The sequence below is a fragment of the Nicotiana sylvestris genome, chromosome 6 (genome assembly GCF_000393655.2).
Source record: "Nicotiana sylvestris chromosome 6, ASM39365v2, whole genome shotgun sequence".
Lineage (NCBI taxonomy): Eukaryota > Viridiplantae > Streptophyta > Magnoliopsida > Solanales > Solanaceae > Nicotiana > Nicotiana sylvestris.
Window position 1 is genome coordinate 154032681 of NC_091062.1, and position 22249 is coordinate 154054929.

Genomic DNA, 22249 nt, shown 5'->3' on the forward strand with positions numbered 1-22249 from the left:
GCATGTGATGCAATTTTATTGAATCAATTTGTATAATAGTTCTCTTTCTTATCAACTTGATTCTTATCTACCATTGTAAACAAATTAACCAAACAATTATAACTTTGGACTAAAAACAAGTATATGAGAAGGATATGAGATTTATAAGCACAAATTGCAACATTTTATGTCAAGGATATGTAGAAATAGAGTTCGCATTAAATATAACAATAAAAATTCTTCAGAAACTATTAATTTGTTTATCAAATTAATTCTTTTTTTCAGTTTTAAATGCGATTCGATTTTTTGATATATTAATGTTGTATCCACGATAAAAATGGTAGTATTTTTAGTTACATGTTGTTTGTTTCTTTTTCATATCATTAATTCTTTAAAATTTGAATAGTTTTGAGGTATATAATTCATACGCGTAAAATAAGACTTGTAGCAACGCCTAATAAATTTTGAATTCTTTGTCAAGAAATTTGGTGGCATCCCAATCGGTGATTCTCCATGACTCTTACATTTAAAAATAGATGGATGCAATAAACATTTGTAGAGAATTTATATTACTGTCAAGAATATTTGCATAATTAAGGATGCGTTCGCGTGACTTGATTATACTTCTAAAGGCAATTCGGATTATGCGTTCGCGCAACTTCGAGCAAATTTTTATTAAAAAGAGATTCGTCGGAGGATCTTAAATTAATTTCATAAAACCCGAGATGTGCGGTTCACTACTTAATCATACAAAAAGTGTCAATGTTCTTGATTTTATTTAAAAATACAATTTCGAAAAAATAATTATTTTATAATAAATATATTATCAATATCATTGTGTACACGTACGCGTGACACGATTTTTCACGTTATAAAATATATAATATATAAAACGAATACACGTACGCGTGATTCGATTCGAAGAAGGGTCTTTAATTATAAACAATCTAAACAGAAGCGGTAACAAAATCATGCAATAAAAATGTAAAATCGAGATAATTAAGCCAAGAATAAAAACAGTTAAGCGACCGTGCTAGAACCACGGAATTCGGAAATGCCTAACACCTTCTTCCGGATTAACAGAATTCCTTACTCAGGATTTCTGGTTCGCAGAATAATAAACAGAGTCATATTCTCCTCGATTCAGGGATTAAAATTGGTGACTTGGGACGCCTTAAAATTCCCAAGTGGCGACTCTGAAACAAACAAACAAATCCCGTTTCGACTGTCCTTTAATTGGAGAAAACTCCCTACGCCCTCGCGGGGCGGAAAATGGAGGTGTGACAACAACAAAAAAACTAGACAAAGATAGCAATTCTTTCACTCGGTACCATTTTTAGGAAGTCCTCCCTCATCGTCTGCGCCCTCATCAACTTCCGGCATCGCAGAGTCATATCCACAGTTAATACGAGCCTCCCGTGCCTTCGCCCATGCTCCTTCATATGCGGCCTCGATAACATTGCCCGCCTCCCATAAACTCTTATATATGTCCCGCTGGGCTTCAGCATGAACCCAAAGCTCGTGCAAGTGGGGGGGAACAATGGCGCAGGAAGATTCGACTTGAGCCAACAGTTGCTCTTGTTTGGCCTCCAGAGCAGCGACCCGATACCCTAAGGTCGATGTTTTCCGGTCGATCTCTCCGATGCATTCCTCGATCCTCGCCTCCCTTAGCGTGGTCGTCGCCCTTTTCGGTTCCTGCTCGGATTGGAGGACGCGGATAGTGTTCTCCAGAGCCGCCGCCCTTGCCGAAGCCGATGACCAGGCACTCTCGATGTTCTCCAACCCGGAAACCTTTCTCTCCAACTCGACCCGGATAAGATTCTGATCCATCTCAAACTTCGTTGACCTCAGCTTCCCCTGAAGATATTCACGCTCTGCAGCAACCCCTTTGCCTAACTCAAGATCTTCGTCCTTCACACGAAGTTGCTTCTCGAGCATGCTACTTCTGCGAATGGCCTCCATCAATTGCTGGTCCCTCTTCTCCAATTCCTCACCAAGGGATCGAGCACCGATGTTTTACTTCAGCCGCTCGTGCATCTCACAACACTTATTGCGATAGCGCCGATATTTCTCCAACATCTTCAGGAAAATCTTGGCCCGAATGTCAGCCCTACGAGTGCTCTCAATCTCTACCATGTACGTCTAAAAAATGAAAAGACGGGTTAAGACCATATCGTCCAGAAAAATAAAAGGAACATGAAAGAAAGGCGAAACGTACCCACAAGCCCATAGCGACCACTTCATGCATCAAGTTAATATCAGGAACATTCCGAAGCGCCTCGTTCTTGGCAGCAGAACACAAAATGTCGAACTGCGGCACCAGGTCCTTCGTGTCCCCCAGGAGATTAATATCCGATGAGATCTCAAGAATACGGGACGGGCCTCTCAATATAAATAGTAGACATGGATCATGGACAACCAACAATAAAATATGATGGCATGAACATACATAATATGGGATGACCAAATAATCAAGAAACTACATATAAGGTACGAGCTACCACGCTACCATGAAAGACTATACAACAAAAACCAGTCGACAAGGCATACCAAACTATACATGAGTCGACACCTGTCTATAAGCCTCTAAATGAACATAAGTGCTGCAACATAGCCGGAACAGGGCCCCGACATACCCATAATGTCTATAACAAAATGCATACCAAGACCACGGCAAGTCCGGAGAAGGGATCTCGCCAATCACTGCTGAACTGGACAACCTACTGTGGTGGGGGAGCTACACCTGCTTGTCTATCAGGGCCTGCAACACGACATGCAGCGTCCACAAACAAAAGGACGTCAGTACGAATAAAGTACTGAGTATGTAAGGTAGGGAACCATAAATACGAACATTAATGTAAGCAGGGATAGAGAATATATAACCTGGAACATCTGAGTACCTTTGAGGCCTATTGACATGCAATGCATGATACATATGTATGTATACATAAACTTTTAAAACATACGCCTCTGTGGGCATTATCATCATCATATCGTACCCAGCCGTAATAGGCTCGGTAAAAAATGTACCCGGCCATCATAAGGCTCGATAGAATCGTACTCGGCCATGTAGAGCTCGGTAAAAACCTAACTAATCAGTGGTTGCACAATAGGTGCCGTATCCGGCCGACTATAGCGCGGTTCGGTAGAGTAAAATAGATACATATATATAATGCATGCTCGACTCATAGAATCACATTCTAAACCTTTCGGAGTGATGTAAGGTCGGTATCCTCTGTACACGTTATTAGGACTAACTCTTCACTATGAACCTTATAAGAATAAGAAAGTACTAACAACATTGATAACATAAGAATAAGAGAAGCAACATTAACATCAATCATTCCATAAGAGGGAAAGCAATGTAAGTACTGCTAGCTTCTAAGAGTAGAGTATCTTTGGAAGCTCGTTCATTACATTATGTACAATCAGAGTCGTGAAAAAGAAGGAAAGGGATAGCCTCACATACCTTGTATATACTGCCCCAATCGCAAGCTATGCAATTGTCACAACTCCTTAGTCTACAATAAGAGAAACGATACTATCATTATCATTTAAGCGTCATAACTATTATGTATCGACCACAACCTATTTTACGCTGAAACGGACAACACCTCCCCTATATATATGACTTCACACCATTCAAAACAATCACCAAACAGCCAAAGCAACATCAATAATAAACATATTAAGCCTCCCAAAGCAGTCCACGCACAACCTAATTACATCATACATACGACAACCACTGTAGTCGCGTCAAACGACTCGGAAATGTTACGACTAACTATCAGCCCACAACCCTACATATATACGGTGTTTCTCCACACCCTTCCACCTCCAAAACCCCACAAAATAGTAGTAAAACACGCAACCCAACAGCAACACAAAACAGTCCATAAACAGTCCACTACAAGTGAATAACTCGAACTCACGGCTTCCGATCACCGTCCCGTGAGTTCTTACATGTATAGAACGAATTACCATGAATTCAAAGCAGATAAAAATGTATGAAAGATGGAATTAACTTACCTTACTTTTTGGATAACTCAACCCTTCCCTTGGTTCTTCAAACTCTAGGTTTTACCTTCAAATAGAACTTGAAAGAGAGGGAAAATCGATTAGGGTTTGTGTGGGATTTTTGGGGAGGAGTTGCAGGGGTTAACTTTGGTTTTGAGGGTATGAAATGTGGATTAAATAACTGAGTTCATAACCCCTTAAAAGTTCTCTCTTGTCCTACTTTGGTCTTTTAATTTTGTCCTATCATTTTGGCAAGTAGGTGATGCACTTACTTGTCATCTACCAGTCTGCGCAGGCTTGCAAAAATATGAATCTCTCTTTACTACGAGATCATATTGACAAACGGTTTAATGCGTTAGAAACTAGACTCATAGATCTTTAATTTGGTGGTTAGATTACCCCGTAATTCCTTGTAAATTAGGAGAAAAGCTTAGAAATATTTGACCTAATGTTTAAGTAAAATTATGAACCTAAGTTGCGACAACGTTTGTCACTTTTGTTTTATAAATCGTTTGACTTCAAGACTTATGATACGGATATTATATGATTCAAATACCTTAATACATGACCTCTTGAGTGTATTAAGAACCTCTAGGTTTACCTAAAAATACGAGTTACAACATCCTTGATTCGTTTAACTTCTAATACTTGTTAATCACCCTTATACACCCTTGTATCACTTAAGACCAATAGGATTAACTTCTTATCATCTCAAAGGTAATTCCTTCTTGGATGTTAACTAATATATGACATGAACTAACGCGTGTGGATATGGGTTGTAACACCCTTCCCCCCTTATGAACATTCGTCCTCGAATGTAAGGGTTCATGGGGAGTTTAAATCGTCGTGGATTCCGGCCAAGTTTCTCCCATAAATAGAGGACAAACTTGCAAGCAGTTAACTCAACGTATGGCCTTACAAGTGTATACCAAGCATTATGGACATGTACATTATCTGCATATCGCCATTTTGTATTAAGGAAGAGTATTCTCAAGTTATTGCTTACTCCATAGAGCCATTTCACCTTCCAATGTATCATGTGTTCCACCAGCATCCTTGTTATCTTCATTATGGAATAGGTACGGGTATTTAGACTTCATTTCCTCTTCTGCTTCCCATGTTATTTCTTCCAAATTCTTGTTCCTCCACAATACTTTGACGGAAGCTACATCTTTTGTTCTCAGCTTGCGAACTTGTCGATCTAATATAGCCACTGGAACTTCTTCATATGATAGGTCCTCTGTAACTTGTACATCTTTGATAGGGACGACTCGAGAAGGGTATCCAATACATTTCCTCAACATAGATACATGGAATACCAGGTGGACAAATTCCAATTCGGATGGCAATTCTAACTCATAAGCAACCTGTCCAATCCGTAGAAGAATTTTATACGGCCCAATATACCTTGGACTCAGCTTACCTTTCTTCCCAAAACACATAATACCCTTCATTGGTGAGATCCTCAGGAAAACCCAATCACCAACCTCAAGCTCCAGATCATAACGTCGGACATCGGAATAAGATTTTTGCCTGCTTTGTGCCGTCCTCAATCGCTCATGTATCACTTTCACCTTATCAATAGCTTGGTGAATCAAATCTGGCCCATATAATTTTGCTTCACCGACTTCGAACCATCCAACTGGTGATCTACATCTCCTCCCGTATAGTGCCTCGTATGGGGCCATTTAATACTGGAATGGTAGATATTATTGTAGGCAAATTCTATGAGTGGAATATGGTCATCCTAATTTCCCTTAAAATCTAGAACACATGCTCGTAGCATATCTTCCAGTGTCTGAATGGTACGTTCAGCCTGTCCGTCAGTCTGCAGATGAAATGCAGTGCTGAGATTCACTTGTGTGCCTAAACCCTTCTGAAAAGACCTCCAAAAGTTAGCTGTAAATTGAGCTCCTCGGTCTGATATAATAGATACCGGCACACCATGAAGCCTAACAATCTCCTTGATATACAACTTCGCATAATCTTCAGCCGTGTAAGTTGTCTTAACTGGCAGAAAATGGGCACATTTTGTAAGTCGATCAATTATCACCCAGATGGAGTCAAACTTATGATAAGAGCGAGGTAATCCAATAATGAAGTCCATATTAATCACCTCCCATTTCCAGGTCGGAATCTCTATATTCTGAAGCAATCCACCGGGTTTCTGATGTTCTATCTTTACTTGTTGACAATTGGGACACTGGGCTACAAATTCTGCAATAGACTTCTTCATGTTATCCCACCAATACTGCTCCTTGACATCATGATACATCTTTGTCGAGCCGGGATGGATGGAATATCGGGATTGATGAATCTCATTCATAATCTTCTCTCGCAACCCTGCCACATTAGGCACACATAATCGGCCCTGGTATCTCAGTGCCCCATCTCTTCCGATCTCAAAAGCCATACTTTTACACTGCTGAATGCTCTCTCTTAATCGTACTAAGATAGGATCTTCATATTGCCGTGCTTTTACCTCGGCTACCAAAGATGATTCTGATGTATTCTGTACAGTAACACCTCCGTCATCAGAGTCTAACAATCTGATTCTCATATTGGCTAGCTGATGAAGCTCTTTAGTCAACCCCCATCTACCTGCCTCAATGTGTACTAAGCTTCCCGTTGATTTATGACTAAGAGCGTCTGCCACAACATTGGCTTTATCGGGATGATACAATATCTCGACATCATAGTCTTTCAGTAATTCAAGCCACCTACGCTGCCTCAAATTCAACTCTTTCTGCTTGAAAATGTATTGTAAACTCTTGTGATCTGTGTAGATGTCAACATGGACGTCGTATAACTAGTGCTGCCATATCTTCAAAGCATATATTACTGCAGCCAATTCCAAATCATGGGTTGGATAATTCTTTTCATGCTTCTTCAATTGTCTTGATGCATAAGCAATCACATTCCCACGCTGCATCAATACGCACCCCAAACCTATACCTGAGGCATCACAATATACCACATAACCTTCTGTTCCTTCAGGAAGAGTGAGCACTGGTGCAGATGTCAATCGATTCTTCAACTCCTGAAAACTACGTTCACAAGTGTCAGACCACTGGAATTTGGTAGCTTTTTGTGTTAACTTAGTCAATGGTGATGATATAGAGGAAAATCCTTCTACAAACCGCCTATAATATCCTGCTAGCCCTAGGAAGCTGCGGACTTCTGATGGTGTTGTAGGTCTCGGCCAATTCTTTACTGCATCGATCTTCTGAGTGTCGACACTAATACCCTCATCAGATATCACATGGCCAAGGAATGCTACTGAGTTCAGCCAGAATTCACATTTGGAGAGCTTAGCATATAACTTACGATCCTGAAGCGTCTGTAATACTATCCGCAAGTGGCCCGCATGTTCCGCCTCCGAACGAGAATACACTAGAATGTCATCAATGAATACAATCACGAACACATCAAGATAGGGCCTGAATATAGTATTCATGAGATCCATAAAAGCTGCTGGGGCATTTGTTAGCCCGAACGACATCACCAAGAACTCAAAGTGCCCATATCTTGTCCGGAAGGCCGTCTTTGGAATATCCTTCTCCCTAACCCTCACCTGATGATACCCTGAACGTAAATCAATCTTGGAGAAATACTTGGCACCCTGGAGTTGGTCAAACAGGTCATCAATTCTTGGAAGTGGATACTTGTTCTTTATAGTAGACTTATTCAACTGTCGATAGTCGATACACATCCGTAACGACCCGTCTTTCTTCCGCACGAATAGGACTGGTGCACCCCAAGGTGAAGTGCTAGGCCTAATAAAGCCCTTATCCAGCAAGTCCTTCAACTGCACCTTCAACTCTCGCAACTCTGCCGGGGCCATTCTGTATGGAGGAATAGAGATCGGTTGAGTGTCAGGCAACACATCAATGCTAAACTCAATCTCCCTTTCAGGAGGAAGGCCTGGGAGTTCATCTGGGAAAACATCTGGGAATTCGTTGACCACAGGGATTGATTGTAAAGTAGGCGGTTTCGCCTCCGCATCCCTAACGCGAACGAGATGATAAATGTAACCTTTTGAGATCATTTTCCTTGCCTTAAGATAGGAAATAAACCTACCTTTCGGTGTAGCAATGTTCCCTTTCCATTCAATGACGGGTTCACCCGGAAATTGGAACCTAACCATCTTCGTACGACAGTCAACATTTGCATAGCATGAGGCCAACCAGTCCATTCCCATTATCACATCAAAATCAACCATTTCTAACTCAAATAAATTTGCCGAGGTTTGACGACTACAAATCATCACAGTGCAACCTCTATATACCCTTCTAGCAATCACAGAATCTCCTATCGGAGTAGATACCGCAAGGGGTTTACTTATCAATTCAGGTTCAATGCCAAACTTATTAGCCACAAAGGGTGTAACATATGATAATGTAGATCCCGGATCAATCAGCGCATATACATCATAAGAAAACACAGATATAATACCTGTAACAACATCTGGAGACGACTCGAGATCCTGTCGACCTACTAGAGCATAGGTTCGATTTTGAGCACCACTCGAACTCGGCACTGCACCTCTACCCCTACCACGACCTGTCGACTGCTGAAAACCCCGTGCTGGAGGTCGAACTGATGAGGAAGAACCAGACACAGATCCAGTCGGCTGAGCCATACCATCACCTCCTCTATTAGGACAATCCCGCATCATATGGCCAGGCTGCCCGCACGAATAGCATGCATCAGAACCTCGACGACACAGTCCAAAGTGGGCCTTGCCGCACTGATCACAATGTGGTGTTGGGGGTCTCATCTGACTAGTATCCCTGTGATGTTGCGAGCCAGATGCCCGCGAACTCTGACCTGGACCAGAATAGGATCGATCATATCGAGGCCTCTGAAACTGTGGAGGAGCACTAGCTACAGGTGGCGCCGAACTCCTCGAAAACTGTGGCCTGATGCGGCCTCTGAAGTCATCAGAATACCCTGCAAATCTCGCCCTCTTATGCTGGCCCCTATCCTGCTCCCTAACTGCCCTCTGCTGGCGCTTACGATCCTCTAGGGTCTGGGCATAAGCTTGAATACGGGAAATATCCATGCCCTCCACCAAGGAGGCTGTCGTACACTCATTTATCAGATGTGGTCCCAACCCATTCACGAACATATGCACCCTATCACTCATCTCGGCCACCATATGGGGAGCATACCTTGCCAAAGAATCAAACTGCATACTGTACTCTCGCACACTCATATTACCTTGTCTAAGGTTCAAGACGTCGTATCTCAACTGGCAAGTAGTGACGAAGAAAGTCCTCAGAAAATTCCTTCCACACAAATGGAGGAGCGTTCGGACCCCTGGATCTCTCCCAACTATCATACTAAAGAACCGCTAAATCCCGTAGCCGATAAGAAGCCAACTCTACTGCCTCTGTATCACTAACATGCATAACCCGCAATGTACGATGAACCTGGTCAATAAAAGTCTGCGGGTCCTCCTTGGGGTCTGATTCGGTAAACACTGGAGGGTCTAAATTAATAAAATCACGAACTCTCGTACTAACTAGTGTATCAGCAGCACCTGTATTCTTCCTCTGAGCCTGAACAGCTACCAAGCTAGTCAATAACTGCAAAGCATTCCTCATATCCTGGTCTGTAGTGCCAGACGGAGGAACTGGAGGTGCTGGGTGCCTCCTAATATCCTCTGGAGGAGACGGAGTAGATGAGGTATGAGACGACATCTCACTCTAAGCCTCACTTTGGCCTGCTCTGGCTTGGGGCACCTGACTGGTACCCTCTCCTGCAGCTGTATCAAGCCGTCTACTAATTGTTTGCTTCCAAGTCGAAGGCATCGCTGAAAGAAACCAAGGTGAATATTAGAGACGAACACTTACGAATCAACTCTACGCACGATCTAGATTCAGGAAGAAGGTAACAACCCTAGATGTCATATATCCTCCTGATTATAAATATGGCGCCCTACATATCCATAATCAAGACTCTACTAGACACGGCTCATAGACAATCCCTAGGACAGACTTTCTCTGATACCAAATTTTTCACGACCCAAGCTGGAGGGCCATGACTAGCACCCGACCATACTTTCTGAGCACCAACATACATTTTATCTAACCTTTTTTATTATCTTTTAGGGTTGACGAGATCAATATAAATGGTAGACATGGATCATGGACAACCAACAATAAAATATGATGGCATGAACATACATAACATGGGATGACCAGACAATCAAGAAACTATATATAAGGTACGAGCTACCACGCTACCATGAAAGACTATACAACAAAAACCAGCCAACAAGGCATACCAAACTATACAGTAGTCGACACCTATCTATGAGCCTCTAAATGAACATAAGTGCTACAATATAGCCGGAACAGGGCCCCGACATACCCATAATGTATATAACAAAATGTATACCAAGACCACGGCAAGTCCGGAGAAGGGATCTCGCCAATCACTGCTGAACTGTACAACCTACTGTGGTGGGAGAGCTTCACCTGTTTGTCTATCAGAGCCTGCAGCACGACATGCAGCGTCCAAAAATAAAAGGACGTCAGTACAAATAAAGTACTGAGTATGTAAGGCAGGGAACCATAAATACGAACAGTAATGTAAGCAAGGATAAAGAATATACAACCTAGAACATCTGAGTACCTCTGAGGCCTACTGACATGCAATGCATGATACATATGTATGTATACATAAACTTTTAAAACATACACCTCTGTGGGCATCATCATATCGTACCCAGCCATAATAGGCTCGGTAAAAAACGTACCCGGCCATCATAAGGCTCGGTAGAATCATACCCGACCACGTGGAGCTCGGTAAAACCCAACTGATCAGTGGTTGCACAATAGGTGTCATACCCGGCCGACTATAGCGCGGCTTGGTAGAGTAAAATAGATACATATATTTAATGCATGCTCGACTCATGGAATCACATTCTAAACCTTTCGGAGTGACGTAAGGTCGGTATCCTCTGTACACGTTATTAGGACTAACTCTTCATTATGAACCTTCTAAGAATCAAGAAGTACTAACAACATTGATAACATAAGAATAAGAGAAGCAACATTAACATCAATCGTTCCATAAGAGGGAAAGCAATGTAAGTACTGCTAGCTTCTAAGAGTAGAGTATCTTAGGAAGCTCGTTCATTACATTATGTACAATCGGAGTCGTGCAAAAGAAGGAAAGGGATAGCCTCACATACGCTGTATATACTTCCCCAATCGCAAGCTATGCAATTGTCACAACTCCTTAGTCTACAATAAGAGAAACGATACTATCGTTATCATTTAAGCGTCATAACTATTATGTATCGACCACAACCTATTTTACGCTTAAAAGGACAACACCTCCCCTATATATATGACTTCACACCATTCAAAACAATCACCAAACATCCCAAGCAACATCAATAATAAACATATTAAGCCTCCCAAAACAGTCCACGCACAACCTAATTACATCATACATACGACGGCCACCGTAGTCGTGTCAAACGACCCGGAAATGTTACGAATAACTATCAGCCCACAACCCTACATATATATGGTGTTTCCCCACACCCTTCCACCTCCAAAACTCCACAAAACAGTAGTAAAACACACAGCCCAACAGCAACACAAAACAGTCCACAAAATAGTCCGCTACAAGTGAATAACTCGAACTCACGGCTTCCAATCACCATCCCGTGAGTTCTTACATGTATAGAACGAATTACCATGAATTCACAGCAGATAAAAATGTATGAAAGATGGCAGTAACTTACCTTACTTGTTGGATAACTCAGCCCTTCCCTTGGTTCTTCAAACTCTAGGTTTTACCTTCAAATAGAACTTGAAAGAGAGGGAAAATCGATTAGGGTTTGTGTGGGATTTTTGGGGAGGAGTTGCAGGGGTTAACTTTGGTTTTGAGGGTCTGAAATATGGATGAAATAACTGAGTTCATAACCCCTTAAAAGTCCTCTCTTGGCCGACTTAGGTCTTTTAATTTTGTCCTATCATTTTGGCAAGTAGGTGATGCACCTACTTGTCATCTACCAATCTGCGCAGGCTTGCGAAAATATGAATATCTCTATACTTCGAGATCGTATTTACAAACGGTTTAATGCATTGGAAACTAGACTCATAGATATTTAATTTGGTGGGTAGATCACCCCATAATTCCTTGTAAATTAGGTGAAAAGCGTAGAAACATTTGACCTAATGTTTAAGTAAAGTTATGAACCTAAGTTGCGACAATGTTTGTCGACTTTTGTTTCATAACTCGTTTGACTTCAAGACTTATGATATGGATATTATATGATTAAAATACCTTAATACAAGACCTCTTGAGTGTATTAAGAACCTCTAGATTTACCTGACAATACTAGTTACAACATCCTTGATTTGTTTAACTTCTAATACTTGTTAATCACCCTTATACACTCTTGTATCACTTAAGACCTATAGGATTAACTTCTTATCATCTCAAAGGTAATTCCTTCTTGGATTTATGTTAACTAATATATGGAATGAACTAACGCGTGTGGATATGGGTTGTAACAGGCTTGCGTCCATATCTCTCATAGAAGAACGACTATGTACGGGTCCCCGCCGTATGAGGAATGATGGCGCTCACCCACTCGCGGATACCATCAACAGGTGTAGGGGGTCATCTTGCGGCTGTAAAAACATAAACAGTTTAGTACTACCCAATGGAAAGCGGTCAGACATCACTCCGACAAAAAGTATAGAGACTTACGTGGTAACTTCCATTTCTCAGGGAACCCCGTAGGATCCGCCACAAGGTGCTCGGTCCGCACATAGAAGTAATTCTCGTAGAAGTGACGGTTGGCCCTGTCGTCCATCTTCACCACCAGACTCTTCAACCCTCGATGACGCATATGAATCATTGTGACACGAATGAGTTGAGGGGTGAAGATATTGAGTATGTGCTCCAAAGTGATCTCACGACCTTAAAGCTCCGCAAAGTTGAGCAACATGAGGAACAATTTGTACATGTACGGCGAAAGTTGAGTTGGGCATACCTCGTAAAAGAGGCAAAAATCTACCACCAAGAGAGGGAGAGGAAGCGTGTATCCCACAATAAATGGGTAGGCATAGAACGCGCAATACCCTGGGCGGTCGAAGTGGACTATGTCGTTTCCCACCGCCGGCAGTATTTCGACATAGTGAGGGATTCCCCACCTAGCCTTCAATTCTGCAATCCCTTCTTCATTTATGACATAGGGAGCAGGTTCTGGCTCCCCCCCCCCCGCTGGGACTGTGGAAATCATTCCATTGTCGCGCCCCCTTTTTTCTCTCGCGAAATCGGGTTTATGACATTTGGGAGGACAACTCGTTCCCTTTTGGGAATTGGGTTTTTTGATTTGAAGAGTCATCACCTAATGATTAAGTGCATTAGGACACTAGGAAGAATTTGTTTAGAAAAACCAGAGTTTGGGTAAGGGCTAGAAATTATCTCGAGGTGAAGGTGTTAGGCACCCCTCAAGATCCACTAGTGTGGTTCTCGACCATGCTACAATTGTGACTTAAGTACAAATAATAAATAAGCAAATAAGGATTTCAAATATGAGGGGTTGTCACATTGTGATTGCAAATAAATTAAAGTTTGAAGAAACAAGGAAGCTGAAATTTGAGAAAAAAAGGAGTTTTGAAATTTTGAAAGTAATAAAATAAACAAGTAAAGGGAAGGGGGTCCTAGGTTTATAAATAATATGGATCACATCAATGCAATACCCGGTAATCACTCCTCAGAAGAGGGGTTACACGTGGTATTAGTGCACTGGTCATCATATCCATATCTACCCTTTCCCACCCCATCGAGGTATTAAACGCAGAATGGTTTCGTTTACTTATTGCATGCTAGTACCCGCCCCAATCCTATCAGTCTCGGAGGCATTTGGGACACTAGTCCTAAAGGGAAGGGATATTTGGGATTTGTATGGTTTAAAAGGATAAAATTCTAAAACGACAAACAAAAACACATAAGGCAGATATGGGAAACACATAACAATTTAAAAGGCTCAGACATGCCTCCTCACTTAAAGACAGATTGTTTAGCATGTCTTGCAGATACTGGTTATGGTCTGAATTAATCTTAAACATTAAGGAGGCAGACTGGTCTATTACACATTTCAGATAAGAAACCGGAATCAAACCTCCCTGCTGGTTTGGAATTAACAGAGTCTGACTCAATTAACTAATTTACCTTATAGCTTGCTTAGGTGAAACCTATAGGCATGATATCTAAATACGAGAGAAAGATACTGATTTCAAAAGCAAATTTTTTAACAGCAGGAACATAAGTTCTGCAAGCGTTTAAGCAATGTTATTACTAATTTTAATCTTATAAGCAAGTTGAGGGATTCAGATTAGTTGCTTATTCCTATAGGCATGCTTTCTAAGTGTGACTGATTTTAACCTTTACGAAAATGCAGAAATCCTATAGGCATAGCGTCTAAAACACTGATTTTTATTATTTAAGACTATATATCATTTGCTTAATGATGGATACGTATGTAGTATTCAGAAACCCTATAGACATGCTTTCTATATGATAGGCAAAACGCAGAATCCTATAGTCATGTTCTCTATATGAGATGCAGAAATGCAAAATCTATTGATATGATATATATGCAGAACTTATAGGCAGGATTACTAAGATGCAAAAGTGCAGAAGTTTATAGACAAGATTTCTATATGAAAAATGTAGAAGTGCAAAACCTAAAACAGGATTTCTATATGAAAATGTAGAAGTGCAGAACCTAAAACAGGATTTCTATATGAAAATGTAGAAGTGCAGAACCTAAAACAGGATTTCAAAGATGCCGAAATGTAGACTTGCCATAATTTGCAGAAATAAAGACCTAATGAGCATGATATCTACCCTTATGCATACATGAGTACCCCTCCCCCTTTCACTATAAGCCCCTATGAGTTATTACAAATTATTACAGCCCAGAATGAAGATAAGAAAGTAAAAATTACATCAAAAAGCTAAAATCCCAACCAAGGAGAGCCTGATTCAGACTTCTGTCTGAAGCATGAAGTAAACCAACTCCAAAGATCAAATTCCAAAGCCTTTTTCCAATTTTGGATGTGCGAGAGTTCCCTAAGAGTTTCAAGTGGACTCCGGGCAGTGCTTACACCCAAATATATTGCAGAATTGGATTATAGTGCAGTGTGGAAGGGCCGGCCTCAAGTGTCCAAGTTTAGATGGAGCTCAAGGTCCCAAAGCAAGGCTCATAGGAAGGGGGCAGAACTTAGAATCTAAGAGAGAGAGTGAAAATGCATAGAGGGGATTTTAGGGAAGGCCAAGACAAGTTGGTGGTCATACCCAGCAATTAGGAGTGCTGGCACACCCCTAACCAGCCTGTTAGCCACATTGTTTGGGAGTTAGGATCCATTAAAGGATCAGGTCCAGACATGAGCAGCAATTTGGATATTTCCATGCCTGAACATTAACTCAAAACATAGAAGGCAAAAAGGGTATAGGGAATTTACACTGCAACAGATGCAAAGAGAACAACATATTTAATACAGAACATAAACAACAAAGTAGACAAGATTGTTGAAACTGTAAAGCAAACACATAGGGATGAAGCCAAAAGTTAAATTAGAACATACCAGTTTCAGGGAAATAAGAAGAAAGAGCAGTAGTAAAGCCAAATTGCAAACACACAGCCAGAAGATTTCAGAAGAGAGTAGAGTGTTGAATTGAGAATGTAGCGGTATCGAAATTGAAAGTGTTCAATAAGTGTTGTGTAAGTGTTGAACTAAAGGTCTTAAAGAGTATTGAATTGGTAATCCTTAAAAGTGCAGAAGGGTCGTGCCCTTTATAGTGCAGAAAGCAAGTAGAAACATGTAAGAGAATAATTCAGAAATCAATTACACAAGTTCCCTTTCAATTAAGGGATTCTAATTTTAAACGGGTGAAGGATAATTAAGGAAAGAGTTTGATCAAGATCTTTTCCAAAGTAGCACAAGAAGGGTAAATACACAGAAGTTATTTAAGGAAAGAGTTTGATAGCAACACGGTTTGTGCAAATAAGGAAAAGCAATCAATCAACAGCCAGTAAAAAATCAGAAATTGAGTTTTGGTATGAATGAATCCAACCAGAACAGGTGAAGAAAGGTTTAATTAAAGAAAAATCAGTAACAATCAATCGATCCTTATTTAAAGGAATTCTGAATCAATCATAAATTGGCAAAACCTTTTTTGAAGGAAGAACTCATCATATATAAAGTGCACAGACATGTGAATCAAGAAAGAGTTGTCATGCTAATTAGGAAAACCTAGCATAGAAAAGTTCAAAGTCAAAGAAGCTCGAGTTCAGTACAAAGACTCAAAACGAGTCTGAGAAACCTAGAGTTCCAAAATAGAACCGTAGTCTCAAACACAAGATCGAAACTTGCCGAAAACCCCAAACCCTAGGGTTTTCAACTCGAGTCAGATACAGAGAAAAGAAGACAAATAATGGAAACAGGCTTAGAGGTCTTCTTTCAGGGATTCATGTGAAAACAAACAGATAAAATAGCTGGTTCAAGGCAAATAGAATGAAGAACTGATTTGAAGCATAGAGAACATATTTTAAGAAAGTCTTGGGACCTAAACAATTTCAAAAGAGAAAAGAGGTAGTATAAACTTAGGAAAACAGTAGAGGGAACGTGTTTAACAAAGAACTCAAACAAAGTCCAGAAGAAGGCAACTAAAGACCTAAAAGCTTAGTAGAAAATACAGTGAAGGAACATAGGGGTAAACGAACACATAAGATAAACATGTGAAAGCATGATATAGAAACCAGTAGAAGAAAGAACGGAGCACAATAGAAAAACATGCAAAATAAGGCGAACATAAAATACAGGAGAAGAACATGCTAGGTTAAAAAAGAAAACATACAAACATATCATAGACAGATACACACAAAGAAAAAAAGAGGAAGAGGAGGAGAAACATTTCGAAAATTTTTCAGAAACCCTAAATCGAAGAGAAACAAATTTTGAAAGAAAAAATTGGGGAAAACGTTTTAAAACTCCAGTAGAGCACAGATATAGCATAGATTTAAGAAAACAACCAGATAAAAACCTCGAATGGCTAGGGTTTCAGAGAAACCTTAGAAATGAGAAAGGCTTGGAAGAAAAGTCCGATCTTGAGTCAGAGAGGTTAGAGCCAGGCTCGGAATGATTTGGATGTGTTGGAGCAAGGCCGCAAAGGTCTCAAAATCATGGATCTGAGAGGATCTGAACGGACACCATTGAGGTCAGACCTCAAAACTTTGAACCCCAAACATTTGAGAGTGGAGGGAGGTGAGTACAGGCCATCCATGGCATGAGAAGCCATGGATTCCGGTGAGGTTGTGGTCGGAGAAGATGAAAGAGGCTAGGGTTACAGGAACCTTCGAGAGAGTTTGAGAGAGGGAGAGTATTCAAAGGCGGCCAACTGATTGAAATGAGGGGATTAGGTTAGGGTTGGGGAATTAAAAAGGCAAGGGACGATCGTAGCCGTTGATCAAAATGATCAACGACCTGGATTGAAAGAAGGACCAGGCGGGTTAATTGGTTGGGGCGGGGGTCGGGTTAAAATTGAACTTGGACCGGTCCAATTGGGGGCCAATATTGGGTCAATTGGAGGGCCAATTTTGGCTATAATTGAAACAAATTGGGGTTATATATTAAATAACCAATATTTCCCTTTTATTTTACAAACAATAGTTAAAAATAATTTTGAAAACAAATTAAAAGCACTGGATTAGTTAATAACACATAAATATTAATTTGAAAATACTGGAACCAATTTTATGATTATAAAAATGCTATTAAATCTTAAAGTAGGCTAGAATTGCAATTATATGCAATTTAGCTTTAAAAATACCAAATAAATTTGTAAAAATATATAAAAATTACCTTAACTATATTTTGGTATAAATATGGGAATAAAATAAATTATTCACCACAATGGATGATTTTGGGAGTAATTATTGATTTTATACTGCTAAAATGGACAATAAATTAGTTTTAAAAATCTTTTAAAAAATGGGAAAAATACTAAAACACTTGGGCATGATTATATATGCGTACATATGTTATTTTGAAAGTATTTTGTATAAATGAAAAAATATACAGGAAAAAATTGGGTATCAACAGCTGTCATCTTTACCCGGGAAAGATGAAAGAGTTGTCGGGTAAAGATATGATGGCCAATTTTGACCGAACGAAACGACTTGAAGAATTTGACCGTGCTCTGGTTCCTGAGCTGCCTACATATCCCTGGTCTTACAGGAATATGTAGTTCAGGATCCATCAGCGGAATATGCTGACGGAGATTTTTCAAGAACGGACGACATATTCGGGTTGGGTGGATAATTATAGTCTAGTAGGGCTGCGGGAACTGGAGCGGGATCACTCCTGCTAAGACGGTCGTTGCTAGTCGGTTTACCTGCAAATGAGCAATACGAACATATATTGTGTATAATTTTAAACGTGATGCAAGTTCCCATTGGACCATGAATGATGTCTTTGGACGGTTAAGATGACGTCCTCAGACCATGACGTCCTGGGCCATGAAGTGTATAATAAAGGATTTGCAGGCCATGAAATGATGCTCTCGGGCTATGAGGATGATGCCTCCGAGCTATGATGCCTTTGAATAATGATATGCAAAATATAAAATGGGGTCCTCAGGCCATGGCATGACGTTCTCGGGCTATGAAAATGGTGCCTCCGAACAATGATGCCTTGGAACAATTTGGCGATCTTTCAGCCCATGAGATGTAGAAAGAGGCGATATTTCAGCCAATGCAAAAATGTAAATGAGGTGGCGGTATTTCAGCCGATGCAAGATGTAAATAGAAAGTGACGATATTTCAGCCATGCAAAAATGTAAACGAGGTGGCAGTATTTCAGTCGATGCAAGATGTAAATAGAAAGTGGCGATATTTTATCCATGCAAGAAAAATAAAAGTGGCGATATTTCAGCCATGCAAGGTGTAAACATAAAGTGGCGATATTTCAGCCATGCAAGAAAAATAAAAGTGGCGATATTTCAGCCATGCAGGTAGAGACAGGGCTTAGTCTTGAAAGGCGGAGCGGTAGCCTTATGCAATGCAAGAAATGCAGATGGAAACGGAGCTTAGTCTCGGAAGGCAGAATGGTAGCCTTATGCAATGCAAGAAATGTAGGTGGGGACAAAGCATAGTCCCGGAAGGCAGGATGGTAGCCTTATGCAATGCAAGAAATGCAGGTGGAGACAGAGCTTAGTACCGGGAGGCAGGATGGTAGCCTTATGCAATGCAAGAAATGCAAATGGAGACAGAGCTTAACCTCAGAAGGCAGAATGGTAGCCTTATGCAATGCAGGAAATGCAGATGGAGACAGAGCTTAGTCTCGGAAGGCAGAATGGTAGCCTTATGCAATGCAACAAAATGCAGATGGAGGTAGAGCTTAACCTCGGAAGGCAGAATGGTAGCCTTATGCAATGCAGGAAATGCAGATGGAGACAGAGCTTAGTCTTGGAAGACAGAATGGTAGCCTTATGTAATGCAGCGAAATGCAGATAGAGGTAGAGCTTAACCTCGGAAGGCAAAATGGTAGCCTTATGCAATGCAGCAAAATACATATGGAGGCAGAATGGTAGCCTTATGCAATGTAGAGAATGCAGATGGAGATAGAGCTTAACATCGGAAGGCAGAATAGTAGCCTTATGCAATGCAGAGAATGCAGATGGAGGTAGAGCCAAACCTCGGAAGATAGAATGGTAGCCTTATGCAGGAAGTAAAATGGCAAATGGCAATAGAGTTTTCTTAGCTAATAGCGGATTGCGGTATCGTGATTGCTGGGGATATTGTGGTTGCGAGCAAGTGCAAGTTCGGAGAGTTGTATTCCTGAACTTTGTGAGTGAGCGTATAGTACATTTGATGATTTTTCAACTCAAGTGCCTGTATCCAAAGAAAAATCATGAGTTTGTAGAGGGGGAAAAGTTAGTTCGTATCCCCGCTGGCTTTGCTTGATCTGCTCGGCTTTGATCTGGTGATACTGTACGTATCATTGGGGTAGCGTTGCTAAACAAGGAAATTTTAGTGATGAACATGCATGATTTAGTAAAAGCATAATATAAGTGCATAATTAAGAATAATTTTTTTTTAAATAAAGCGACGACTGCGACGTGGTTCAGAACATTGCAACTTTGCTTGCTCCGGAATTTTAAGGGTCCTCCTCAAATTTCTGCCCCAGTTTACTAGGTTGCTGCTCTTGATGGCTGTTAATGAAAAATGGCTGGAATCGACTTCGAAATTTTGAGGGTCCTCCTCAAAATTCTGCCCCAGTTTCCAATAGCGGGGGAAATGGAAATTTTATTGAATTATGACCGAACCCAGAAGGCTGCCTACGTATCCCCTCTTAAACGGGAATCAGTTCAGGCGTAGTTCAAATTATATCATAAAAGAAAGCATAGAGGTTACACATAGTATCGCTTGACTGCGTCTGAATTGATCGGCTTTGGACAAACTTCTCTGTCCATTTCTGCAAGTATGAGGGCTCCTCCTGTCAGAACCCGGTAGACCATGTACGGACCCTTCCAGTTGGGAGAGAATTTCCCTTTGGCTTCCTCTTGATGCGGAAAATTTTTCTTTAACACCAACTACCCGGTGTGAATTGTCTCGACTTGACTCTTTTGTTGAAGGCTCTGGATATTCTGTTCTGATAGAGCTGACCATGGAAAACTATATTCATTCTCTTTCCGTCTATAAGAGCTAGTTTCTTGTAACGACTCTTCACCCATCCTGCGTCGTCGAGCTCTGCTTTCTGTATGATCCTTAAGGAAGGAATATCTACCTTAGCGGGTATGACTGCTTCTATACCATATACCAACATGTAGGGAGTTGCCCCAGTTGATGTGCGGACTGTGGTGCGGTATCCCAATAAAGCAAATGAGAGCTTCTCATGTCACTACTTATGCTTCTCTATCATTTTCCTTAGTATCTTCTTGATATTCTTGTTGACAGATTCTACGGCTCCGTTCATCTGAGGTCTGTAAGTTGTAGAATTCTTGTGTTTGATTTTGAAGGTTTCACACGTGGATTTCATCAAATCACTGTTGAGGTTAGAGCCATTATCAATAATGATTGACTCTGGAATTCCGAACAAACACATGATGCGGTCGCGGACAAAGTTTGCCACAACTTTCTTAGTCACTGCTTTGTATGATGCTGCTTCAACCCATTTGGTGAAATAATCAATTGCCACTAGAATGAACTTGTGCCCATTTGATGTGGTGGGCTCGATAGGTCCGATGACATCCATTCCCCAAGCGGCGAACGGCCACATCGAGCTTGTTGCATTAAGCTCATTTGGGGGCACCTTTATCATGTCTGCATGTATCTAACAGTGATGGCACTTTCAGACATACTGGACCCAGTCTGTTTCCATAGTCATCCAAAAATAACCAGCCTAGAGTATCTTCTTGGCTAAGGCAAAACCGTTCATCTGTGGACCGTAGGTCTCAGCATGGATTTCCTCTAGTAGCCTAAATGCTTCCCTTGCGCCGACACACCTTAATAATCCCAAATCAGGAGTCCTCCTATACAGGATTCCTCCGTTGTGAAAGAAATTGTTAGATAACTTGTGTGCGCTTCTGAGTGGGATTTGCGAGCTCTGGGTATTCTCCTTTTGCCAAGTATTCCTAGGATCTATGAAGTTCTTATCTGGATGCTGAATCATAGATGATAGGGTAGCCAATGCATTGGCAAACTCATTCTGGACTCTGGGAACAAGCCGAAACTCTATCTTTGTGAACTTCTTCCTCAACTCCTGTACATGATGCAAATATGGGAGTATCTTGGAGTTCTTAGTTGCCCATTCTTCTCGGACCTGATGTATAAGCAAGTCTGAATCCCCGATCACTAGCAATTCCTGAATGTTCATGTCAATGGCCATCTTTAGCCCTAAGATACAAACTTCGTACTCGGCCATGTTGTTGGTGCACGGGAATCTGAGTTTGGCGGACACCGGATAATGCTGACCAGTTTCTGATACTAGAACTGCTCCTATGCCAACTTCTTTGAAATTTGTTGCTCCGTCGAAAAATATTCTCCAACTATCATAGGATTCTGCAATGTCTTCTCCTATGAAGGATACCTCCTCGTCAAGAAAATACGTTTCCAGGGGTTCGTATTCTCCGTCCACGGGATTTTCAGCAAGAAGATCCGCCAATGCCTGTCCCTTGACTACTTTTTGAGTCACATAGACAATGTCAAATT